Source organism: Manis javanica, chromosome 11, assembly GCF_040802235.1.
Source record: "Manis javanica isolate MJ-LG chromosome 11, MJ_LKY, whole genome shotgun sequence".
Classification (NCBI taxonomy): Eukaryota; Metazoa; Chordata; class Mammalia; order Pholidota; family Manidae; genus Manis; species Manis javanica.
In genome coordinates this window covers 46865149-46882186 of record NC_133166.1, presented here as the reverse complement: position 1 = coordinate 46882186, position 17038 = coordinate 46865149, and the positions used below count along the sequence as shown (strand labels likewise).

The window sequence follows — 17038 nt, the reverse complement described above, 5'->3', positions numbered from 1 at the left end:
TCCTCCACTAGACTACAAGCTCTGCAAGAGCAGGGATTTGCCTGTTTTATTCATCAGTGCATATCCAGAGTCTAGCACATGGTAGATTCTCAAAATGCAGAGTCCACTGGAGATATTAAAGGAAGATTTAAGGCAGTTTTTCTCAATGTAGTACCGGCATGAGCAGCATCAACATCATCTGGGAACTTGTTAGAGATGCAGATTCTTGGAATTTTTACTATGAGAAGCTCTGGAGGGTGTTGGGGGCAGGGCGGAGGGTGGCCCTGGTCATCTGTTTTTTTTAATAAGCCCTACAGGTGATTATGTTTCCAGGTTAGACATCCACTGTTGTAAGGTATTTGTTTAGAAAAAGAAACATACGTATTTTGCTTAAAAGTTGCTGCAGCCAAAATTTATTAGAATGTAAGGTTTGAACCTGAACTATCACTGAATATAATCTCTTACTTTACTGAGGAAAAATTGTCCAAGAAGAATTTTTTTTATATATTTTAACTTAACAGTGCTAGTTCTGCTATAGGTTTGTTTCTAAGGTAGTAAAACATACATATTTCTTCTGAACATTAAGTATAATTATGCAACACATGTTCTTTCCTGAAAAGAGTCTTCAAATGTAAAGCTACTTTCATACCAGTGGCTTGAGTATTAATTCAGCCAAAAATCGGGTATAACTATGGAAAAACTGTATTTCCTACTTTTCTCAAGATGGTTCAAATAGTCAACCAATCTGGATAATTGATCAGACAATTTGCCTTTGAGGTGGATTTTTCCCATAATGATTTTAGTTATTTCATTTAAGGGGAATCATAAGCTTTTCACATTTGGAGTGTCCTACAAAATAGAGCTGGTTCACTGAAACAGAGAAACACAGTTTGACTGGAGTTACAAAAAGATTGAAAAAAATTAATCATTGAAAATGAGACAAGATTGGATCTAAAACACCTCAGTTACTTGACCTGCATAATTGGATAAAGTGTGACTCTGATGCCATACAATAAGCAGTACATCCAATAGAAAGAATAAACACTGCGAAGCAAGTGCAAATGCTCTTATTAAAAGTTAAAGAACTGAACGGGAGAAATAAAATGTTGATTGAATTTCTATAATGTAACAGGCATTGTACTGTGTTGTTTTTTTAGACTGTCTTATATTGCTCTCTCTCCCATCAATTGTATTTACTCAAAATCAAAGGTCTTCTGGTTTACCTAAGGAACACCAAAAGCTAAGCCTTTCAAGTAGAACAGTCTATGATGGAGTACAGACTGTAGTTTTCTATTGGGTTCTTGATGAAATAAAAAAATTTTTTAAGATATAAGCTTTAAATATTGTCTTAGTGGAAGTAATTTAGAGATAATATATTTGAATACATCTTTCCTGCTCACTTATTTTTATATTTTAAATGCTATATAAGTATTTTTCTTAAAGAAAATAACATTTATTTCCATATCACTGATTATCCATTTTAAGTGATAAGACTTGGAAATTGAACCTCTGATCTCCAAAGGGCAGCAGTTGACTTTTTTAAACAAAGAAATGAAAATAAAACTTTCAGAATGGGACAAAATTAGTTTTTTTTTATCACATTTAAAGCCATGAGAAAATAAAAACAGCTGGTTGAAAAATTTTGTTTCCTAGCTTAAATCACAGTGAATTTCATAGTTTTGTCACTTGTTTATATTAACATTTAATGCTCTTAGATTTGCTTCTTTAAATTCAGAGTTTTTCCTCAGAGTTTCTATTTTGACTGAAATTATTTACTAAGGCATCTTGTATAAAAATAATTTCTTAAGAACATTTTAAAAACACATTCTTTTACAAGTAATTATATTTCATATTATTTTGAAACTAGAACTAATTTTAGAGTAGAGTGATTAGTAACTATTTCAGTGAAACCAATAATCAAACATCTGAAAACAGTCAAAACTTCAGAGTGGCGGTATTTGTTCTACATGCAAGATAGACACTTATGCTTAATATATAACAATTTAGATCATAGTTTATTTTAAAAAACACATTTCTTATGTTTTGGGATAACAGATAGATTCATCTTCAATTCTGAAATCAGTACCACTTATTCTTAATTGGCTTCTCTACGTATTTTTAAGAAAACAAAAAGGTAATACAGAATTTCTAGATTGATGTACATTTAAACATACCACAGTCAGAATTCTGGGTTCAGCTGCATTTGGAATCCTTCATTGCTGACAACAGAGTTTCAAATGACAATCTTCTTCATAGCACTCTTCAGCGTGACAACCGAGTTCTCCCTGCCACTGCCTGCTTTTTCCATTAGCTAGAGGGTTACATATTGAATGCTGCACAAAGCATTTGACTGGAGGGTTTTTAGACAACTCTTTAAATGCCTGAGTCTGAATAATAATTTTTTTAAAAAGACAACTGTTCTCTTTATAAGAGCTTCTGCATTTTTAAAAATTTATTTAAGGGAGATGGTTGCGGGGTCAGGTAGGGGCTGCCTTCATGTGTCATTCGTTAAAAGTGTCTATGTATGATTCACCTAAGTGGCATTTAGTCATATAATGCCAGTGACACTTTGATGATTCTACTATCAATTTTTAATAATCTACTTTACATTCTTCTGTTATTTGAATAAATTGGGCAGATTAACATAAAAGGTGGGAGGCATGTTTCAGGCTCAGTAACAGTGGTCTGGTAAAGAAAACTAACTCTTATTGGTGAGCCAGATCATGCTTTTTGATAGATAAGTGGGGCTTATTAGATTCCTTATATATATATATATATTTTTTTATTTTGGTATCATTAATATAAAATAACATGAGCAACATGTGGTTACTAGATTCCCCCCCCATTATCAAGTCCCAACCACACACCCCATTACAGTCACTGTCCATCAACGTAATAAGATGCTGTAGAGTCACTACTTGTCTTCTCTGTGCTATAGTGCCTTCCTCATGCCTCCCACCCCTACAACATGTGTGCTAATAGTAATGCCCCTTATTCCCCTGCCCCCTCCCTTCCCACCCACTCTCCTCAGTCCCTTTCCCTTTGGTGACTGTTAGTCCATTCTTGGGTTCTGTGGAGTCTGTTGCTGTTTTGTTCCTTCAGATTTTTCCTTTGTTCTTATGCTCCAGAGATGATCATTTGGTACTTGTCTTTCTCTACCTGGTTATTTCACTGAGCATAATACCCTCTAGCTCCATCCATGTTGCAAATGGTAGGATTTGTTTTCTTCTTATGGCGGAATAATATTCCATTGTGTATATGCATCACATCTTTATCCATTCATCTGCTGATGGACACTTAAGTTGCTTCCATTTCTTGGCTATTGTAAATAGTCCTGCAATAAACATAGGGGTGCATATGTCTTTTTGAAACTGGGATCCTATATTCTTAAGGTAAATTCCTAGGAGTGGAATTCCTGGGTCAAATAGTATTTCTATTTTTAGTTTTTTAAGGAACCTCCATACTGCTTTCCACATGGTTGAACTAGTTTACATTCCCAGCAGCAGTGCATGAGGGTTCCCCTTTGCATCCTTGCCAGCATTTGTTGGTCCTAGTCTTTTCTATGCTGGCCATCCTAACTGGTGTGAGGTGATATCTCATTGTGGATTTAATTTGCATTTCTCTGATAATTAGCAATGTGGAGCATCTTTTCATGTGCTGTTGGCCATCTGAATTTCTTCTTTGGAGAAGTGTCTGTTCATATTTTCTGCCCATTTTTTAATAGGATTATTTGCTATTTGGGTGTTGAGGCATGTGAGTTCTTTACATATTTTGGATATACATATATGACAAGGGGTAACTTTGTTTTGTAAATGACATATATGAGATATATATATGGGTATATATATATATATATATATATATATATATATATATATATATATATATATACCCCTTGCTGTATATGTCATTTACAAATATATTCTCCCATACTGTGGGATGCCTTTTTGTTCTGCTGATGTTGTCCTTTGCTGTATAGAAGCTTTTTAGCATGACGTAGACCCATTTGTTCATTTTTGCTTTTGTTTCCCTTGAGATTCCCTTTTTTTTTTTAAGTTTTCAAGGAAATTGCCTCATTTCCTTGTTCATCAGGGAAAGGTATAATAGAAACTTTTGTGGTTTCTGAATAACCCTGCATCAGTTGAACTTGATATTGCATCATATTTGCTTTGGGCTGCCTTTCATGAAGTTATTGTAATCTGAAAGCAACAGATGTAACTATTCTCTATAAAATAAGTAAATAAATAAAATTGAACAATTTTGCCCTGCTGTGGTTAACAATCCCATGATGAGATGCAACAGGGAATTACATTTATTACTTTCAAGAAGCCTCCACAGGACAGCTTGTAATTGGGACTCACAAGACACTGAACGAAAAAGCAGCCACTTAATTGCTATGACCTTGAATTTAGCAGCATGCTAAAAAATTGATTTTCCAGTAGGCCCATGAAATAATAAATTTTAACTTCACACAATGTTTTAAAACTTTAAATAATAAATGGCATATTGCTGTAATCCCTGTGTTTAAATTGCCTATGACATCAAGGGATTAAATAAAAGCATATAGTTTTCCATAACGGTGACTCTCATTTGGAATATTGATCTGTATTGTGTGAAAAGGTAAACAGCAACAATGATTTTTTTTAATTCCAGAAATTTAGTAAACAAAACAGTGCTTTATTTTTGTTGACATTTTCCTTTCCTTTGAGAACAGTGATAGTTGCTTAAAATATTCATACTTCGTTGGACTCATTTGGTGAAATCACGGAGTCTTCAAACCAATGTGAATGGAAGAAAAGGTCATGAAGAGATGAAACACTATAAGCAGCATGGAAGAGATGACTACAGTTTACCAGGATTTGAGCATAGGAGTCTCGATTTCATACTATTTTCTTCTTAAGCATAAAATGTTGAGGAAAGCACAATATTCATGTTCCCCAATGTACAAGATCATTCCTCAGTAGTGTGAACATGTTCTCTAACTACCTGACATACTTACCTTATGGTTTCTATAGCCCCTTGTACATACCTTCATTATGGACAACAGAGCATAGGGCTTAACAGTGTGGTGGCATCTGTGTAATTCCTGCCTATTTGCCCAGCTATATAACAGGGAAGTCACTTAGCCATTCTGAACCTCCATTTCCTCACCTGTGAAATGGGGACAAAAACATATCCTACCTATTTAGAATTATTGTGAGGCTAAACATAGGTCATCAACAAAATCCCTGAAAGGTCCTTAATAAATACTAGCTGTTATAGTTATTTAATATTATTGTTCCTAATGTTCCAACTCCTAATCCTGTGTTTCTTTTGCTACACACATAAACTGGAGGGACTGGAGGTAGGAGATTAATGAGGTAGATTTGACTTTTAATGCTTTCAAATAACATTGTTCTGATCTGACTTCTCTGGCTGTCTTCATGTCTAAGTAGTTAGAGAACTGGTTTAAGCCTAACATTGATTAACTATAGATATCTAGTTGAACAATTATCTGCACCTCTTAACTGGTGTGCCCACAAATTAATTTATTGAATTTACTTTCATATTCCTTAAACATATGTAAAATGTCTGTAGACAAATAATTGCAGTTGTCATTTTAGAGCTAGAGTCCTCCAGGGAGGCCTAAGAGATCTTTCAAGTTGAATTCTTAAGCAGTCATGAAGAAAACCAGTAGGTTGGGATTCAAGAAGCCTCTTATGTGTCTAATTACCAAGATACTAGTGTTGGGAGAAAAAAATATCTGCAGCATCTTGTTTATTTCGTTTTATTGGTTATGAAATAAGACTCCCTAAATAAACAAGCATTTTTCCCTATATAGTCCTTGAGAGAACTAAAGACAACCCCCAATAAATTCATCCCTCACCTGAATTTACTCTCATAATGAAAATGTCTCCATGTCCTGATTTGTTAGGTTTCTGCTCTAAATATAGCTGTTGGTAGCCATACAGTGGACTCTATTTTATTTTATTGTTTGATTGACAAACGAGTTCACATATTGTGTAGTAGACGCATTTAAAAATATTTTTTCCACCGATTATTGTGTATGATTACTATGCAATCCTAAGGGATTTACACCTCCCCAGTCACTACATTTGCTGAGGTTTAGTACTATTAAGTTTGCAACAAGCTCCCTATTTTAACTTCGTTATTTGTTGATACAATAGTAAATTACAAACAGGTCAATCCACTCTTGGGATGTTGTAAATTAGCCACACAATTATTAAAATGCAAATCTGCTTACTTCAGAGCAACATTTTAGAGTTTTTAGAAAGTTATGATGAATAAATGTGAGTGTATTTCTAACAGACACCTATTAAACTGGAGTGAGAAAGACCTGGATTCTCAAGTCAAAGAGACATACAGTAATCTAGCTTTGTTCCTGTCTAGCTAGGAGAGTGGGCAAGAAACTTACTTTTTAAACCTTATTATCTTCATTGATAAGGTAAGACTACTACTACTTGCTCTCATTGAGTTATTATGAAAATTAAATAAGACAATGCATACAAAGTACTTGCCACAGCTTCTGATGTATAAGTGATTAATACACATTAGGGGATTAAATGGAAATGCTATTTACTATGGTCACCAGACTAAAAAGGTGAAGTCCTGAATTGTTCTTGTCTTGCTAAAGCAGCAAAGCAGAAAAATAATTTTAGGAAATAGAACCATCTTATTTAAAATCTGGGCACAGTCATTTACTAGAGTTAAATTTTTTAAATGGGAATGATGATATAATAATACTTATGACTTAAATTTATGAATACATGAAATAAGCTTATGTTATTTGAATTTTACCACCCAGTGATGAGCACTATACAAATTGGTTGTATATAATTATACATATTTTTAATGAGATATTCTTAAATACTTGATATCGAACTTTACACATTGTCTTTTATAACCACCTTCTTATATAATCATACATTGTGATAATTTCCCATCATCTTTAAATTGTTTGGGGTGTGTTTTCAAATGTCTTGTTTGAAGGCATTATGTATTTCATCTTTCTCTCAAGAACATTTAAATGCTTTATTACTTTCACTCTCACAAATTAAAGTGTGAGAAACATCCTTAAACATAATTATTTGGGCTAACATCTAATTACCAGCTCTGGATAAATTCCTAAAAATGGATTAAAAGATAAAATTATATTAAAGAAGGAGGAGCCATGATGGTGTGAGTAGAGTAGTAGAAATCTCCTCCCAAAAACATATATATTTTTGAAAATACAACAAATACAACAATCCCTAAAAGAGAGACCAGAAGGTACAGGACAACATCCAGGCTACATCCACAGCTGTGAGAACCCAGTGCCTCACGAATGGGGTAAGATACAAGCCGCAGCCCGGCGGGACCTGAGGCCCCTCAGCCCGGCTCCCGGTGGGAGGAGAGGAGTCAGAGCGGGGAGGGAGAGGGAACCCAGGACTGCTAAATAGCCAGCTCTAGCCATCCGCACTGGGAGTGCAGACACACACTGCGAAGGGTGCTGGATACTAGGGAAACGGGACAGTAAAATGTGCGAGTGGGTTCCCGCAGCTGGAGCCCCTGGGACAAAGAATAGTGAGTGCTTTTTGAAAGTCTTACAGGGACAGGGATGCCACAGCTGGATGGAAGCATCTTGGAACACTTAGCCCAGCAGCTGGGAATTCCAGGGAACTCTGGGCACCCTAATCCCCTGGGCAGCAGTGCAGTTCGGAGGCCCCTCATGGTGATAAACAGCCTTTTGCCCATTTCCATTCTGACACGGCTCCGCCACAGTGGAACAGCAGCCTGAGCCTGGCCATGCCCACTGCAGCAGGGCAGAGCTTCTTTCACAGCGGACAGACAAGAATTAGAAACCCCATCTGCACGTAGCTGCCCAGCACAAGCCGCTAGGGGTCACCATTCTCCCAGGAGAGGAAGGCCACAAACAAGCAAGAAGGAACGTTCTTCCGGCCAACACATGTGCCAGCTCCCGACAACTACCTCTATCTCCATGAAAAGGCAGAAGAATTTGATATAGACCAGACTAACCCAGACATCCACCTCTGAGAAGGAATCTAGGGAGATAGACCTAACCAATCTCCCTGAAAAAGAATTCAAAATAAAGGTCATAACCATGCTGATGGATCTTCAGAGAAATACGCAAAAGCTAAGGGATGAAGTCTGGAGGGAGATTGCAGAAATAAAACAATCTCTGGAATGACTTAAGAGCAGAATGGATGAGGTGCAAGAGCCATTAATGGGATAGAAATCAGAGAACAGTAACACAGAGAAGCTGACACAGAGAGATATAAAAGGATCTCCAGGAATGAAAGAATATTAAGAGAACTATGTTACCAATCCAAATGCATTATAGGGGCACCAGAAGAAGAAGAGAGAGAAAAAGGGATAGAAAGCATCTTTGGAGAAATAATTACTGAAAATTTCCCCAAACTTGGGGAGGAAACAGTCACTTAGACCATGGAAGCCCACAGATCTCCCAACACAAGGGACCCAAGGAGGACAACACCAAGACATATAATAATTGAAATGGAAATGATAAAAGACAAGGACAGAGCTTAAAGGCAGCCAGAGAGAGGAAAAAGGTCACCTACAAAGGAAAACCCATCAGGCTATCATCAGACTTCTCAGTAGAAACCTTAACGGCCAGAAGAGAATGGCATGATATACTTAATGCAATGAAACAGAAGGGCCTTAAACCAATAATACTATATCTAGCATGATTATCATTTAAATATGAAGGAGGGATTAAACAATTCCCAGACAAGCAAAAGTTGAGGGAATTTGCCTCCCACAAAACACCTCTACAGGGTATTTTAGAGGCACTGCTCTAGATAGGAGCACTCCTAAGGCTAAACAGATGTCACCAGAGAAAATAAAATCACAGCAAAGACAGCAGACCAACCAAATACTAACTAAAGGCAAAAAATAAAATCAACTACCCACAAAAGCAGTTAAAGGAAATACAAAAGAGCACAGAATAAAACAACCAACATATAAAGAATGGAGGAGGCAGAATAAGAAAGGAGAGAAATAAAGAATCACCAGTCAGTGTCTATAATAGCTCAATAAGTGAATTAAGTTAGGGAGTAAGATACTAAAGAAGCAAACCTTGAACTTTTACTAACCACGAATCTAAAGCCTGAAATGGCAATAAGTACATACCTATCGATAATCACCCTAAATGTAAATGGACTGAATGCACCAATCAAAACACATAGAGTCACTGAATGGATAAAAAAACAAGACCCATCTATATGCTGCTTACAAGAGACTCATCTCAAACCCAAACACATGCACAGACTAAAAGTCAAGGGATGGAAAAAGATATTTCATGCAAACAACAGTGAGAAAAAAACAGGTGTTTCAGTACTAGTATCAGACAAAATAGACTTCAAAACAAAGAAAGTATCAAGAGATAAAGGAGGACATTACATAATGATAAAGGGCTCAGTCCAACAAGAGGATATAACCATTACAAATATATATGCACCCAACAAAGGAGCACCAGCATATGTGAAACAAATACTAACAGAACTAAAGGAAGAAATAGAATGCAATGCATTCATTTTAGGAGACTTCAACACACCACTCACTCCAAAGGATAGATCAACCAGACAGAAAATAAGTAAAGACACGGAGGCACTGAACAACACACTAGAACAGATGGACCTAATAGATATCTATAGAACTCTACATCCAAAAGCAACAGGATACACACTCTTCTCAAGTGCACATGGAACATTCTCCAGAATAGGCCACATACTAGGCCACAAAAAGAGTCTCAGTAAATTCAAAAAGATTGAAATTCTACCAACCAACTTTTCAAACCACAAAGGAATAAAACTAGAAATAAATTGTACAAAGAAAGCAAAAAGGCCCACAAACACATTAAGGCTTAACAACATGCTCCCAAATAATCAATGGATCAACAACCAAATCAAAAGAGAGATCAAGCAATATATGGAAACAAATGACAACAACAACACAAAGTTCCAACTACTGTGGGACGCAGCGAAAGAAGTCTTAAGAGGAAAGTATATAGCAATCCAGGCATATTTAAAGAAGGAAAAACAATCCCAAATGAATAGTCTAATGTCACAATTATTGATATTGGAAAAAGAAGAACAAATGAGGCCTAAAGTCAGCAGAAGGAGGGACATAATAAAGAACAGAGAAGAAATAAAAAAATTGAGAAGAAGAAAACAATAGAAAAAATTCAATGAAGCCAAGAGCTGGTTCTTTGAGAAAATAAACAAAGTAGATAAGCCTCTAGCATATTAAGAGAAAAAGAGAATCAACACACATCAACAGAACCAGAAATGAGAAAGGAAAAGTCACAATGGACCCCACAGAAATACAAAGAATTATTAGAGACTATGATGAAAACCTGTATGCTAACAAGCTGGAAAACCTAGAAGAAATGGACAACTTTCTAGAAAAATACAACCTTCCAAGACTGACCAAGGAAGAAACACAAAATCTAAACAAACCAATTACCAGCAAAGAAATTGAAGTAGTAATCAAAAAACTATCCAGAAACAAAATCCTTGGGCAAGATGGATTTACCTCAGAATTTTATAACACATTCAGAGAAGATATAATACCCATTCTCCTTAAAGTTTTCCAAAAAATAGAAGAGGATGGAATACTCCCAAACTCATTCTATGAAGCCAACATCACCCTAATACCAAAACCAGGCAAAAACCCCACCAAAAAAGAAAATTACAGACCAATATCCCTGATGAACATAGATGCAAAAATACTCAACAAAATATTATCAAACCAATTTCAAAAATACATCAAAAGGATGATACACCAGGACCAAGTGGGATTCATCCCAGGGACGTAAAGATGGTACAACATTCGAAAATCCATCAACATCATCCAACACATAAACAAAAAAGAAAGGCAAAATCCACATGATCATCTCCATAGATGCTGAGAAAGGATTCGACAAAATTCAACATCCATTCATGATAAAAACTCTCAGCAAAATGGGTATACAGGGCAAGTACCTCAACAAAATAAAGGCCATATATGATAAGCCCACAGCCAACATCATACTGAACAGCAAGAAGCTGAAAGCATTTCTCTTCTACTACAAAGCCACAGTAATCAAGACAATTTGTTACTAGCACAAGAACAGTGCCATAGACCAGTGGAACAGAATAGAGACCCCAGATATTAACCCAAACATATACGGTCAATTAATATATGATAAAGGAGCCATGGACATATAATGGGGAAATGACAGTCTCTTCAACAGATGGTGCTGGCAAAACTGGGCAGCTACATGTAAGAGAATGAAACTGGATCACTGTCTAACCCCATACACAAAAGTAAATTCAAAATGAATCAAAGGCCTGAAAATAAGTCATGAAACCATAAAACTCTCAGAAAAAAAACATAGGCAAAAATCTCTTGCACATAAACATGAGCAACTTCTTCATGAAAATATCTCCCCGAGGAAGGGAAACAAAAGAAAAATGAACAAATGGGACTAAATCAAGCTGAAAAGCTTCTGTACAGCAAAGGACACCATCAATAGAGCAAAAAGGTACCCTACAGTATGGGAGAATATATTCATAAATGACAGATCTGATAAAGGGTTGACATCCAAAATATAGAAAGAGCTCATGTACCTCAATAAAGAAAAAGCAAATAATCCAATTTAAAAATGGGCAGAGGAGCTGAATAGAGTTCTCTAAAGAAGAAATTCAGATGGCCAACAGACAAATGAAAAGATGCTCCACATAGCTTGTCAGCAGAGAAATGCAAATTAAAACCACAATGAGATACCACCTCACACCACTAAGGATCACCACCATCCAAAAGACAAACAACAACAAATGTTGGTGAGGTTGTGGAGAAAGGGGAACCCTCCTACACTGCTGGTGGGAATGTAAATTAGTTCAACCATTGTGGAAAGGAGTATGGAGGTTCCTCAAAAAGCACAAAATAGAAATACCATTTGACCCAGGAATTCCAGTTCTAGGAATTTACCCTAAGGTTGCAGCAGCCCAGTTTGAAAAAGACAGATGCACCCCTATGTTTATCGCAGCACTATTTACAATAGCCAAGAAATGGAAGCAACCTAAGTGTCCATCAATAGATGAATGGATAAAGAAGATGTGGTACATATACACAATGGAATATTATTCAGCCATAAGAAGAAAACAAATCCTACCATTTGCAACAACATGGATGGAGCTAGAGGGTATTATGCTCAGTGAAATAAGGCAGGCATAGAAAGACAATTACCAAATGATTTCACTCATATGTGGAGTATTAGAACAAAGAAAACTGAGGGAACAAAACAGCAGCAGAATCACAGAACCCAAGAACAGACTTACGGTTACCAAAGGGAAAGGGACTCGGCAGGAGGGGTGGGAAGGGAGGGATAAGGGCAGGGAAAAAGAAAGGGGGCCTTACCATTAGCATGTATAATGTGGGGGAGGGCACAGGGAGGGATGTGCAACACAGAGAAGACAAGTCGTGAGTCTACAGCATCTTATTATGCTGATGGACAGTGACTGTGATCGGGGTTTGTGTGGGGGAACTTGGTGAAGGGGGGAGTCTAGTAACCATAATGTTCTTCATGTAATTTTAGATTAATGATAATAAAATTAATAAATAAATAACACAACTATTTACACATGTTTTCTTACTCTTCTGTGATCAGAAAATAATGCTTATTTTCTTTTTACATATCCATTTTGAGTTTATTAACTAGTTAACTCTTCAACATTCATTTCAGTGTGAGATGTGCATTAAGCATCTAAAAACATTTTAACCCCTTACTGGCAAGTTATTATGAGAATTTGCACATTTTTTGAAAGATCAGTATGTCTTTACTGACTTGAAACCCTTATCATAGGCACATACATAACACACATACACTCATATATTTGGGTTTAAGCAATTCACGTGATGTGGAAAGATTCTGGATATCTTTTACTAAATCTTCTGGGAAATCTACTCTAGCAAAGAACTAGTGTAGAACAAGTCCTCACCATTTACTATGGAAACTTTCTGAGTTGCAAGGTAATAACTTAAATGGCACAAGGAAGGGTGATGTCTCGTGTGGCTGCAGGGAGGATAATGCTTTCCTGTATAGCAACAAGGACTGCAGACACATCCAAGCATCCTTAGGGCTGCTGAAAAAGGAGTCTTCTCATACTAGGCAAGAAAATAAGTTTAAGACACTGGCCAAAAAAATTAATAAACCAAGATATTTTGCTGTATATCCCATATTTCATATGAAAATGAATAGTTTAGGATACCATTTCCCACATGATATTATTAAACATAAAATAATTACTTCAAGTCCTACAATTAGGTAAATATTAGCATTTTTGGGGGGAACTGACTATTCCAATAAATGAAAATAATTAGCATTTAATTTAATGCATAATCTTGTCAACTAAAACAGCCTCATAGGGTCGAATTTAGTTATTTGTCATGTAGTTTCAGCCATCATTATCTTACAACTGCTAGAGAAAAGCACACGAGTTCAGGATACTAATCCCTGTACATGATTTGGAGGCCAACTGCCCCAGAGGCCAGTGAAAGAGCTGCCGATGCCCACATGAAAGGTGCACTGTAGAAAACCGCAGAGGCCATCTCCTCCTCGTCTTCTCTACTGCATGTGTCTCCTGTCTCAACAGAAAATTATTCCTGCTGCCAGTTAAGTTAAAGATGAATACCATCTGCCAGTGACAGTTGATACAGATAGTGAATGGCCTTGTGATCTAAATTTGATGACCTGCTAAAACATTCATGTCAACAATTCCCTGGTCCATAACCTCTTTTCTCTCTGATCTGATACCCAGAGTACTTACAAGGAGAAGTTACTCTAATACATGAGGGATGTAGGTACATCTTTTCAGACTCTCTATAGGCAATTGCGGTAGTACTTTCTGGCATCCCATGGGATTGCAGCAGCAGTAAGGTTTCCAATGCGCATTACAGAAACTGTGGCCTCTGCTTCACAGTTCGCTCCTTCTGACCTAGAGTAACTGTAGACGTTGCCTGTAAATTGTCCACATTTAGAGGCCTCAGCTGGTGAGTAGGACATGGCTCCTTAACAGAGAAGGATTTTGTGTCTGAGGATCATTTAGTTGGCTATAGGATCTTATCTTCGTGTAATTCACAGTGCTTTCTATGTCAATGAGATAGAGAAAGGCAATATTTACTCAAACTATCTTAAAAACAATCCTTCTCCACTCTGGAACTTCATTTGCAGTCAGAGCAGATGCTTCAGCCTATGAATTTATACAATTGCTCCTTTCTTTACATAACAGATTTGCTTTCTGGGATTTCTTGTCCATACAGGTGTGACAAAGATTTTTTTGTCAAAGTGTTAGAAAATAAGTAAACTTGCCTGTAAAAAATTACTTCTTCGCCAATTTTAATGAGTGTTTGTGAATACTACTAAATATACACATACAGTTCATTTGAACATAAACTTGAAATTCTACCCTGACTTAATGTTATCACAAACACAACACTTGTAAATAGAATTTTTAAAAAGATAGACAATTTCAGAATATTTTAGGTAGGTTGCCTAGATACCATATTATTTAGAGTTTGTCATTTAAAATATACCTGGGCTCTGTAGAGTTAAATTGATAATATGAATGTGTTGTGGAAAACTCAGGAACAAATCTTCAAATCTTCTCAGTAACTGAGGAAGAAATTCATTTTATGTTAACAATCACTCATGTCAGTCACTATACTATCTTTAATACTACATCTGTATTCATTATCTATTGCTGAGAAGCAAGTCATCTCAAAACAATTTTTATTTAACTCATGATTCTGTGGGTAGGTGACGCCCAGATGGGAAATTGTTCTGGTCTCACCTAGACTTTCTCATGAGTGTTCATATCCTGGTCTTTGCCACTGTATATTCTCTCACATCCCTGCTTCAGTTGGGGCAACTGGGCTTACTAGGCTCAGACCCTCATGGTCTCACCCTTCGGTAGGTTAGTTCTGCCTTTTCACATGGTAGAGGCAGAGTCCCAAGAGAAGGGATGGGAATGAAAGATCTTTTGAGTTCAAGGATCAGTTCTAGCACATTGTCACTTCTGTAGCCTCTATCGGCCAAAGCAAAGCCCAAGGCCAGTCCACTAGACTCTACCTCTTGATTGGAGAACTGCCAGCTCTCACTGAAAATAGAGTGGATCTAGGGAAGAGAGGACTGAGGCCAACTTAGTATTTACAACAATGTCTTTGAGTTATTTAAATATGACTTCTATTTTAAAGCTTGAAGCCAGCTCAATCTAAACTTATTCCATATTCAGTGTCATCTCTAATGTTTAGGTCCTCGTAGCTTTCTCCATTTATATGTGTGCATCCTGTACTGCCTCGTATTATCTCGAGAGCAAAACCTGTCCATGTACAGTGCCAAACTTTGCATATAATAGCTGCCAAACAAAATAAAAATATATCCTATTATCAATATCCCTTCATCATATTATATATGAATATTTAAGATGTTTCCAATATCTAAAATATTAAAGAATTTCAGTATAAATGACATATGCTAAAAGTTCATAATTTGAAGTAAAATATCTTAAAAATACAATTCATTGTTCTGAAAATTGACTCCACAATTATAATATCTTGCAAATACACTTAGTTTACTAAAATATCATAAACAATGGATGTATAATCAAAATAAAAATTCACCACACTGACTCAGATCATTCAGGAAATGTTTGCACAATGGTTGACAAATCAAATGCTGAGAAATGTAAAGTCTACCTACACAACATCCAGTAAACTAATCAGATGTATTTCTAAATTTGTTTGCTTATTTATTTCTACAGTTGACAAACTCAACAGAATTTCCTCATAAATTTCATGTACGACACCACCTTGAGGATTTGGAGTTATTTCCTGTGAACCTAGTTTAAAGCAGGCAAATTTTGATATAAAGCTCAATTTGTTTTCTGTAACCCAATTCCTTATCATTATTTACAATGTAGTTTACATTGGTTGTCACTTTCCTCTGCAAGTTTGTACTCTCTGCCTGTTGACTCTGTAAATCTGTTTTGTCATCTTTAAAATGGCTCTTTTGAAAATGAACAACTTTTGTGAAGAAATAATATATCAGTAATGATGCATAATATGCATGGGAGAGTTCACAAGCAGTAGAATTATTTCAAGTAAATAATGTGAGATACAGATCTTCTGCCACACAATTTATATGTCTATACTAATACATGTTATTTAAACCATATGAAAGTTACTATTTTGTAGGGCATAAATGAATGAATATTGTCAATTCCATAAGACCCAACTTAAAATATATATACCCTAATATATACACACACAAATACACATACAGACTCAAATTACTTAGTGGTGAGGTAGAACAAGAGGAAGATTGAGAAATTTATAAATTGAAAGGTATTCACATATTAGTTCAAACAATAGAAATATAGGTCATTGCTCTGTGACAGATGTACACAAAGAACATATTCCAAGTAGATTATTTGGCCCTTCATTTGTAGAGAAGATTTACAAGCAAGTGAACCAGATAATGGCTTTTAAACAATTTTTTTCTTTTTGTAATGGAACCATTCATTCATATGGAATTTGTGCTGCATTCTAACATACAGAATTAATAAAAGTGACCACATTTTGGTAGACATTAGAAGACTGAGTCTAAACAAAAACATCCAGGTAACACATGACATTTTTCTGCAGTTTGAGTATAAGAGCAATAGTAGAAGAATAAGTATTCAGGCAGATTCATATTCAGTATGATATTAGACCAGGATTTCTTGGATTGAACAATTATGGTCTGTTACCATCATCACGCAAAATTTTCTTTAAGATCCCAAGGGAAAAATGAGTGCAGGTTTAACTATTTCTTTTTAACTTTAATATTCTGAAGTTCAGGTTAGTTGAAATGACATATGGGAAATGTCTCCTGTTAAGCTGAAATGCCGTGGCAGTTATCACTGGTGGCAAATTCTAGAGAAGAAGGTAATATGGATTTTACTTAACCTTAGTTCATTTTCTAATTGAAGCATACTGTTTGTCTTCTCAGTGGTGCTGT

At 36.0% G+C, this 17038-nt stretch overlaps 1 protein-coding gene across 2 annotated transcripts in view; it reads right to left on the bottom strand.

The window, feature by feature from the left end:
* Nucleotides 1-17038, bottom strand: part of ANO3 (anoctamin 3) — a 258609-nt gene that overhangs the window by 155109 nt on the left and 86462 nt on the right. Inside the window, exon 1 of one of the 2 annotated variants that reach the window (XM_073216341.1) lies at nt 2154-2301. The exons of the other annotated variant lie outside the window; for it this stretch is intronic. The gene's annotated coding sequence lies outside the window, so the exon portion shown is untranslated. Of the gene's footprint in view, nt 1-2153; nt 2302-17038 lie in introns of those variants that run through there. 2 annotated transcript variants of the gene reach the window in all.